Source organism: Ovis canadensis, chromosome 1, assembly GCF_042477335.2.
Source record: "Ovis canadensis isolate MfBH-ARS-UI-01 breed Bighorn chromosome 1, ARS-UI_OviCan_v2, whole genome shotgun sequence".
In the NCBI taxonomy this organism is placed as follows: Eukaryota; Metazoa; Chordata; class Mammalia; order Artiodactyla; family Bovidae; genus Ovis; species Ovis canadensis.
In genome coordinates this window covers 242,146,068-242,156,105 of record NC_091245.1, presented here as the reverse complement: position 1 = coordinate 242,156,105, position 10,038 = coordinate 242,146,068, and positions in this window count along the sequence as shown.

Here is a 10,038-nt window from a genome sequence, read left to right as displayed (position 1 = left end):
GAGGGATTGTGGGCAGGAGGAGAAGGGGATGACAGAGGATGAGATGGCTGGATGGCATCACCGACTCGATGGATGTGAGTCTGAGTGAACTCCGGGAATTGGTGATGGACAGGGAGGCCTGGTGTGCTGCGATTCATGGGGTCACAAAGAGTCGGACACGACTGAGCGATTGAATTGAACTAGAGTTAGAAAACTACTATAGCCAGATGATTCTGAGAATGTATCTTCCTCATCCAGGACTATATTTCACAGAAGCCTCTGGCTTCACTCAGAATTAGAAAGTTTTTCTTTCATGGGGGATGAAAATTGTAAGATCAACAGGCATCTTTCCCTCTACCTTGGAAACCGAGGCAGTCCCCACCTTCTTTGGGATGCCGTTTGTGAAGCCTCCTTTAGTCTTGTTACAATTTGTTAGATCATGCTGGCATCATTAGAAGTTCCGAGAAATGGAAATTGGAGAGGGAGTAGAAGAGGTGAGGTTGGCCACAGCAGCTCCTGAAACTGCTTACTACCTAGTGGAGGCAGGTGCTACAAGAGTAGGAGGTCCTTCTCCAACTCATGCTGGCCTGAAAGATCTCTTGGTTCCCAAGGGTTCTAGTTCCCTAGGCATTACACATTGGTGACCACTGGGCATCCGTTCCAGAAGGAGAGGTCAAGGCAGTGGAACCACTGGCTGTTCTCAGTCTCCAAAGAAACTACCTGAATGGAACTCCAGACTCCCATTTTCCCTTGCTCTTGATCTTCAGTCACAAATTCCATCCTTTTTTTTTTTTTTAATTGTTGTTTTTTTTTTTTTTTTTTTTCTTTTTGGCTGCATTGGGTCTTTGTTGCAAGAGCAGCCTTCCTAGTTGTGGCATGCTGGGTTAGTTGCCCTGGCCTGTGGGATCTTAGTTCCCTGATCAGGGATGGAACCCACATCTGCGATTGGAAGACAGATTCTTAACCACTGGATCAACAGGGAAGTCTGTCCACTCTATTTTTGCTTCAGGGATTCAACTCTAACAGTCTGTGTGTAAGGATCCACCCCACCCCCACCCTCCAGTCCCTAAATCTTCAGCCTCTACTGATATCCTAGCTTCTCTTTCAGACAGTTTAACTCCATACTTTGTCTTTGTACTCCAGCATCACTCCTCATTACTTTATATTGAGAATGCCACATCTCTCATGTCGCATTAATGTTGGAGCTACAGATTTGCCAGGGGCTTTCAGAAGCCTGCCTGAAGAGGACAGTTCATGGGCTTAATTTCCCCACTTGATATGAAGTGTGTTGGAGTCAAGACAGAGAAAAAGGGGTATGATGAGATGGATGGTCTAGGTAATATTTCTTATTGAGCCTTATTCTCTTTATTTGCAAAATGGTTATACTAACCAGAAGGCCCAGTCCATCAGACTTCCCTTACCAGGCCTACACCCTTTGCCTCCTACTCCAAAGGAGCAATCAAAACCGTAGGGCATAGAAGAGAGAGATCGTCACTCCAGGCACTTCTGGCTTATATCAGTTATGTGACTGTGCTTGGCATTTGCAAGAATCAAGGTCATGCTACCAGGCTAGAAATAGAATCTGGAAGCTATTGATGCACACTGATGGTGCTCATACTGGGAAGTTTTAAAGATGAGCTCATTCTGAGGGAGGGTACCCTTGAGAGGAAGGGGAAGTTGAAGGACCTGTCAAGTTTCAGTTCCACAGCTATCTATGATTCTTGTGTGATCTCGGGTCAACGTACTCTCTAGGCCTTGATTTTCCTTTCTAGATAATATGTGTACGTCATAGAGGGGCATGGAGTAGTGGAGAGTGGTCACTGACACCTTTCCTCTGTGTTAAGAGTATTCCTACTTTGTCCTTCGCCTACAAATGTCTGTATAGTCAAAGCTATGGTTTTTCCAGTGTTCATGTAGGGATGTGATAGCTGGACAATAAGAAAGGCTGAGTGCCGAAGAACTGATGCCTTAGAACTGTGGTGCTGGAGGGAAGACTCTGGAGAGTCCCTTGGACAGCAAGGCTATCAAACCAGTCTATCTTAAAGGAAATCAACCCTGAATATTCATTGGAAGGACTGGTGCTGAAGTTGAGGCTCCAATATTTCGGCCACCTGACGTGAAGAGCTGACTCACTAGAAAAGACCCGGATACTGGGGAAGATTGAAGGCAGGAGGAGAAGGGCATAACAGAGGATGAGATGGGTGGATGGTATCACTGGCTCAATAGGAATGAATTTGAGTGGACTCCAGGAGATGGTGAGGGACAGGGAGGCCTGACGTGCTGCAGTCCATGGTGTCGCAAAGAGTCAGAGAGGACTGAGCGACTGAACAAAGAACAAGAGTATTCAGGTAGGAACAAAATTAGATTGTTATTTTAGGTTCTCAGCATACCACCAGAGGTCACTGTTGACTAACTATTTGTCTGAAGAGCGGTTAGTCACAATTTGAAAACAGCCCTGTTACTTTCAGTAGCTTAATAACATATTACTTAGAAAAATCAAACGATCTCTTTGGTAAAGGTTTCGATTTATACTGTACCCTTAATAAAAAAAGACAGAGAAGTCTGTTAAGACAGTGGTTCCCAAACTTTGTTGCACAGTGGAATCTTTAAAATTACTGAAGCATGTGAAAAGATGCTCAATGTCACTAATTCAAGAAATTCAAAGCAAAACTACAATAAGTACCACCTAATACAGGTCAGAATGGCCATCATCAAAAAGTCTACAAATCATAGATGCCAGAGAGGGTGTGGAGGAAAGAAAACCCTCCTATACTGTTGGTGAGAATGTAAACATACTGCCGCCACTATGAAACATGGAAGTCCCTTAAAATTCTAAAAATAGATCTAACATATGAACCAGCAATGCTACTCCTGGGCATATATCCAGAAAATATGAAACCTGCAGTTCCAAAGATACATGCATCCCAATGTTTGCAGCAGCACTATTTATAAAAGTCAGGACGTGGAAGCAAGCTAAGTGTCCATCAATAAATGGATGAATAAAGAAGAAGCAGTGTGTGTGTGCAGTGAAATATTACTCAGCCATAAAAAGGAATGAAATAATGCCATTTGCAGAAATATGGATGGACCTGGAGATTATCATACTAAGTAAATAAGACAGAGAAAGACAAATATCATTTGAGATCACTTATATGTGGAATCTAAAATTTGAAACAAATGAATTTACATATAAAACAGAAATAGACATACTGACATAGCAAACAAACTTATGGTTACCAAAGGAGAAAAGGGAGAGGGACAAATTTGGAATTGGGGATTAATAGATTTGTTCTTGTGAAAGTTGCTCAGTCATGTCTGACTCTTTGTTGACCCCATGGACTGTAGCCTGCCAGGCTCCTCTGTCCATGGAATTCTCCAGGCAAGAATACCGGAGTGGATTGCCATTCCTTTTTCCAGGGGATCTTCCTGACCCAGGAATCAAACCTGGGTATCCTGCATTGCAGGCTGATTCTTTACCGTCTGAGCCACCAGGAAGCCCCTTAATAGATACACAGTATTATATATAAAACAGTGAGTTGGGCATGGTGTGATTTTGAGAGCAACTCTCCATTTCAGTAGAAGCCATCAAGCTGATCTAAACTCTAAGAGTAGTAAGACTTACTTGAGTAAGAGATTAATATCTTATGTCACCTTATTGTCCAGGTGCCAACCTCTGAATGCCCTAGCTTTGCCCATTCCGGTGTGTAAGTGCCAGGTCATCAGTGGAGGTAAAGAAAGCCCAGTGAGTCCCTAGCAATCTTCCAAGATCTCTACAGCTGAAACTCAATCCTGCTTGAGGCTTCTAAAATTCCTAATAATAGCAAAGATTCTATTAAGATAATACATGCCCTAGGGTTTCAGCTGAGATTACTGCTCTTGCATTCAGCAAACCCATAGAGAAGGAAAGCTAGTCAATATGGTCTTCAGGCTGTCATCTACTGAAATGTTTGTTTTCCCCACTGATTTTCCACAGTCAGTCCTCTCCTTGTGGGTGTGAGGTTTTTCTGATGCTGTTTCCATCCTTATTTCCTTTCCCTCCAGTCCAGGACTATGGGAAACCAGAGGGGCTGAGTATGGCCCCAATCACGTCCTCACTATCCCTGGTGGCATGGGGTACACAGGGAGGCGTGAGGCTGCTCAGACCCCATTGTCTGTCTATCCTCACCTCAGTACCACTTCTGCAGGGCCTTTGGCATCTCTGCCTGCCACCTCTTTATTTTGTTGTTGTTTTCTAGTCCTTAGCTCTTAGATTCTTTAAGTCTCAGATTTTTGTCATTTCATGCTCTCCTGTGCCCCTCTTGTGTGATGCTGCAGAAGGTGGGTTTGGGTAGAGCCAGCATTACTTCAAAGGGACACATACCTGCTTTTAACTCTGTTTTCCCTTCAAACCCTCTCTCTCACCTCAGTTTAGCACACTTTGAACAGTCAGAGTGGTTTGGGAGGCAACTAGTCCCGCCTGATGGCATAATTTCCCAAATCCTTTTGTACTACAAATCCATCTAAAATTTTAAAACTTAAAAGATATGAATTAGATTCTCTGGTTCTTCTCTCATTCTTTCCCTGAGGGCAGTCAGTATATAATTCCCTGGTTTCTGCTGCCTAAATTGGGGGAAAGAGTCTTGGTCACAGAAAAATATCAGAAATAACAGTTAATACACCAACATGTAATAGAACAAAGGAATGTGTGAGACGTCTACCACATGCCGAGCACAGTGCCAAATATCCACTGAATGCAGAGCTCGAAACAGTAAGGAGAGATAAGAAAGACTTCCTAAGTGATCAATGCACAGAAATAGAGGAAAACAATAGAATGGGAAAGACTAGAGATCTCTTCAAGAAAATTAGAGATACCAAGGGAACATTTCATGCAAAGATGGTCTCAATAAAGGACAGAAATGGTCTGGACCTAACAGAAGCAGAAGATATTAAGAAGAGGTGGCAAGAATACACAGAAGAACTATACAAAAAAGATCTTCATGACTCAGATAACCACGATGGTGTGATCACTCACCTAGAGCCAGACATTCTGGAGTGTGGAGTCAAGTGGGTCTTAGGAAGCATCACTGAGAACAAAGCTAGAAAAGGTAACGGAATTCCAGCTGAGCTATTTCAAAGACTAAAAGATGACAGTGTGAAAGTGCTGCACTCAATATGCCAGCAAATTTGGAAAACTCAGCAGTGGCTCCAGGACTGGAAAAGGTCAGTTTTCATTCCAATCCTAAAGAAAGGAAATGCCAAAGAATGTTCAAATTACTGCACAATTGTACTCATTTCACATGCTAGCAAAGTAATGCTCGAAATTCTCCAAGCTAGGCTGTAATAGTATATGAACTGAGAACTTCCAGATGTTTAAGCTGGATTTAGAAAAGGGAGAGGAACCAGAGATCAAGTTGGCAACATCTGTTGGATCATCGAAAAAAGCAAGAGAATTCCAGAAAAACATCTACTTCTGCTTCATTGACTATGCTAAACCCTTTGACTGTATGGAACACAACAAACTGGAAAATTCCTCAAGAGGTGGGAATACCAGACCACATGACCTGCCTCCTGAGAAATATGCATGCAGGTCAAGAAGCAACACTTAGAACTGGACATGGAACAACGGACTAGCTCCTTGTTGGGAAAGGAGTACGTCAAGGATGCATGTTGTCACCCTGCTTATTTAACTTATATGCAGAGTACATCATGCAAAATACCAGGCTGGATGAAGCACAAGCTGGAATCAAGATTGCCGGGAGCAATATCAATAACCTCAGTTATGCAGATGACACCATCCTTACGGCAGAAAGCGAGAGGAACTGAATAGCCTCTTGATGAAAGTAAAAGAGAGGGAAAGAGCTGGCTTAAAGATCAACATTCAGAAAACTAAGATCTGCATCTGGTTGCATCACTTCATGGCAAGTAGATGGGGAAACAATGGAAACAGTGACAGACTTTATTTTCTTGGGCTCCAAAATCACTGCAGATGGTGATTTCAGCCATAAAATTAGAAGATGCTTTTGCTTCTTGGAAGAAAAGTTATGACCAACCTAGACAGCATATTAAAAAGCAGAGACATTACTTTGCCAACAAAGGCCCATCTAGTCAAAGCTATGGTTTTTCCAGCAGTCGTGTATGGATGTGAGAGTTGGACTTTAAAGAAAGCTGAGCACTGAAGAATTGATGCTTTTGAACTGTGGTGTTGCAGAATACTCTTGAGAGTCCCTTGGACTGCAAGGAGATCCAACCAGTCCATCCTAAAGGAGATTAGTCCTGAATATTCAGTAGAAGGACTGATGCTGACACTTAACTATGGCCACTTGATCCAATGAACTAACTCATTGGAAAAGCCTCTGATGCTAGGAAAGGTTGAAGGCAGGAGAAGGGGATGACAGAGGATGAGATGATTGGATGGCATCACTTACTCGATGGACATGAGTTTGAACAAGCTCTGGGAGTTGGTGATGGACAGGGAAGCCTGGAGTGTTGCAGTCCATGGGGTAGCAAAGAGTCAGACACTACCAAGCAACTGAACTGATTTATCTGAAGATGGATAATTTTTTTTTCAGGTTTTTACTATTACATATAATGTTAAAATGTGTATGAAAATGTGTGTACAAGTGATTTTAAGGATATATGCCTTCAGTCCTTTTAGGTAAAAACCTAGGAGTAGAATGGTTGGATCATATGGTAGGTACACGTTTAGCTTTCTAAGAGACTGCCAAACTGTTTCAAAAGTTATTGCACCATTTGACACCCACACCAATTTCTCTATATCCTCATCAGCGCTTATCATGATGGATCTTTTTAGTCTATAGTAAACGTATCATGGTCTCTAATGGTGGTTTTGTTGTGTATTTCTCTAAAGACTAAAGATGCTGAGCAACATACAGAAATCCTATAAGCTGTTAGTTGCTCAGTCCTGTCTGACTCTTTACAACCCCATCGACTGTAGCCTGTGAGGCTCCTCTGTCCATGGAATTCTCCAGACAAGATTTCTGGAGAGTGGGTTGCAGATTCTGATTAGTGCTCTTACAAAAGAAATCCTACAGTGCCCCCTAGCCCTTTCCAGCTTGACAGTACAGAGCAAGGAGTCAGCAGTCTGCAAACCGAAGAGGACTCTCGCCCATTTATCTTGATCTTGGACTTCAGGCCTTCAGAATTGTGAAAAAATTTTTTTTTGTTGTTTAAGCCATTCATTCTGTGGTTATTCTGTTATGACTGCCCTAGCAGACTAACCTAGCCTCGAACAAGGACATGATGGCATGCCCACTGTCGTCTCTTCGTTTGTTACAGGAGGGCAAATAGGCAGCTCTTGTTTAGAGCTATGGACAAATGTGAAAACCAGGCACACTGCCACCTTCCCTTTGTAGGCATGTCTGATCTCTAAGAATCTTAGATGAGCCAGACACAGGTGTAAGGGAGAAGTGGCTGTCTCTAGAAGGGACTGGAGTTCCAGGCTTTGAGCAAATTACACTTTTTTACCCCAAATAAACATTTTTAAAAAATATTTATTTTTAACTGAAGGATAATTGCTTTACAACATCGTATTCGTTTCTGTCATACATCAGCATGAATCAGCCATAAGTATACTTATGTCCCTTCTCCTAAATAAACATTTTAATGTAGGTGAAATTACAATTAAATTGTAATTTTAGTCTCAAAATTTTAATTTAGCACTAAAATTATCATTTTCAGCCTTACAGGAGAAAATCAAAAGAGGATCATAAGACAAATATTTGTGAAGGAGTAGGCATGAGTGTTGTATCTAAAAGAATGAGTTGTGGGCTGTGTTAGGCTGGTTATTTTCTATAAGAGCCTTCCATGAGTTTTCAGCCCTAGCTGGCTGACCAGAGCAAAGCTCCTTGTTCACTTCCTGGTCTCACTGAGTTTGGTGAACTGTTATTTCACCGAGACCCTAGTGGTTGGGTGAAGCTGAATTTATTACTGAGGATAACTTTATTCATCAAGACAGTTTAGGAAATGGAGGTAGGATTTAATTCATTTTAGTCCAATTGCACCTAATTTGTAAATTCTTAGCAGAAAAAAGGTCATGAGAGTGACAAAAGGAAATTTTGCTTTTTCTTTTCAGTCCTGTCCCTGCATGCCAAAAGTAAGGCAGCATCCCTCAATCCATACTTAGATTTTTTTTTCTTTCCTGGATGAATTGGAAAGAGTAGCTCCAATACCTGCTTCATCTAAATCATGTTGTTGTTTTTTTAATGAGAATTTGCAACCACGAGCTCCACACTGAGATGTCAGGAACAGACACAGAATACAGATTAGATAGCATAAACAGAAGAACTATACAAAAAAGATTTTCATGACCCAGATAATCACAATGGTTTGATCACTCACCTAGAGCCAGACATCTTGGAGTGCAAAGTCAAGTGGGCCTTAGGAAGCATCACTACAAACAAAGCTAGTGGAGGTGATGGAATTCCAGTTGAGCTATTTCAAAGACTAAAAGATGATGCTGTGAAAGTGCTGCACTCAATATGCCAACAAATTTGGAAAAGTCAGCAGTGGCTCCAGGACTGGAAAAGGTCAGTTTTCATTCCAATGCCAAAGAATGTTCCAACTACCACACAATTTCACTCATCTCACACTCTAGTAAAGTAATGCTCAAAATTCTCCAAGCCAGGTTTCAACAGTTTGTGAACCGTGAACTTCCAGATGTTCAAGCTGGTTTTAGAAAAGGCAGAAGAACCAGAGATCAAATTGCCAACATCTGTTGGATCATCGAAAAAGCAAGAGTTCCACAAAAACATCTACTTCTGTTTTACTGACTATCCCAAAGCCTTTGATTCCGTAGATCACAACGAACTGTGGAAAATTCTTCAAGAGACAGAAGTACCAGACCACCTGACTGGTCTCTTGAGAAATCTGTATGCAGGACAGGAAACAACAGTTAGAACTGGACATGGAAGGATGTGGGGCCCTACATGGGAAACCTTGAAAAAGAAGGGCTAGCTTTGCGGTTTAGAGCTAAGATGGCGCCTGGCAGAAGAGATGAGGGCGAGGGGTAAGTTGTTTGTCAAAACTTTTGATTGGCTCTCTTGATTTCCATGCACGTGGACAGCGCGTGATCACCATAGACTCCTGTTACAATGAAGCGCATGACTACTTGACCTTTAACGTGATTGGTGCAACTATGGTATATTAAGATTTGACCTTTAACGTGATTGGTGCGACTATGGAAAGTCCCTCCCCAAACCCCTTGCTTGCCTATATAAACCAAGAGTTTGTGGCAATAAAGCGGAACTGCTTAGGGGGAACACGTGTCAGGTTTGATTGTCTCTTGCTCCCAGAGGGGCTGGGTTGGCAGACAGCAGGCTCACCTCTCCTTGGGACCCCAGGGCTTTGCTAAGGGAAGTTCCACTGCCTCTCTCTTTCTGTGGAGCGCCCCCCCCCCCCCCCCCCCCCCCCCCCCCCCCCCCGCAGAAGGACAGACTGGTTCCAAATAGGGAAAGGAGACCATCAAGGCTACATATTGTCACCCTGCTTATTTAACTTATATGCAGAGTACATCATGAGAAACGCTGGGCTGGATGAGCACAAGCTGGAATCAAGATTGCTGGGAGCAATATCAATAACCTCAGATATGCAGATGACACCACCCTTATGGCAGAAAGTGAAGAGGAGCTAAAAAGCCTCTTGATGAAAGTGAAAGAAGAGAGTGAAAAGGCTGGCTTAAAACTCAACATTTAGAAAACTATGATTTGGCATCTGGTCCCATCACTTCATGGCAAATAGATGGGGAAACAGTGGAAACAGTGACACTTTATTTTTTGCTGATGATAACACTAGCCATGAAATCAAAAGACGCTTGCTCCTTGGAAGAGAAGCTATGACCAACATAGACAGCATATTAAAAAGTAGAAACCTTTGCTGGCAAAGGTCCATCTAGTCAAAGCTATGGTTTTTCCAGTAGTCATGTATGGATGTGAGAGTTGGACCATAAAGAAAGCAGAGCGCGGAAGGATTGATGCTTTTGAACTGTGGTGTTGGAGACGACTCCTTGGACTGCAAGGAGATCCAACCAATCCGTTCTAAAGGAAATCAGTCCTGAATGTTCAT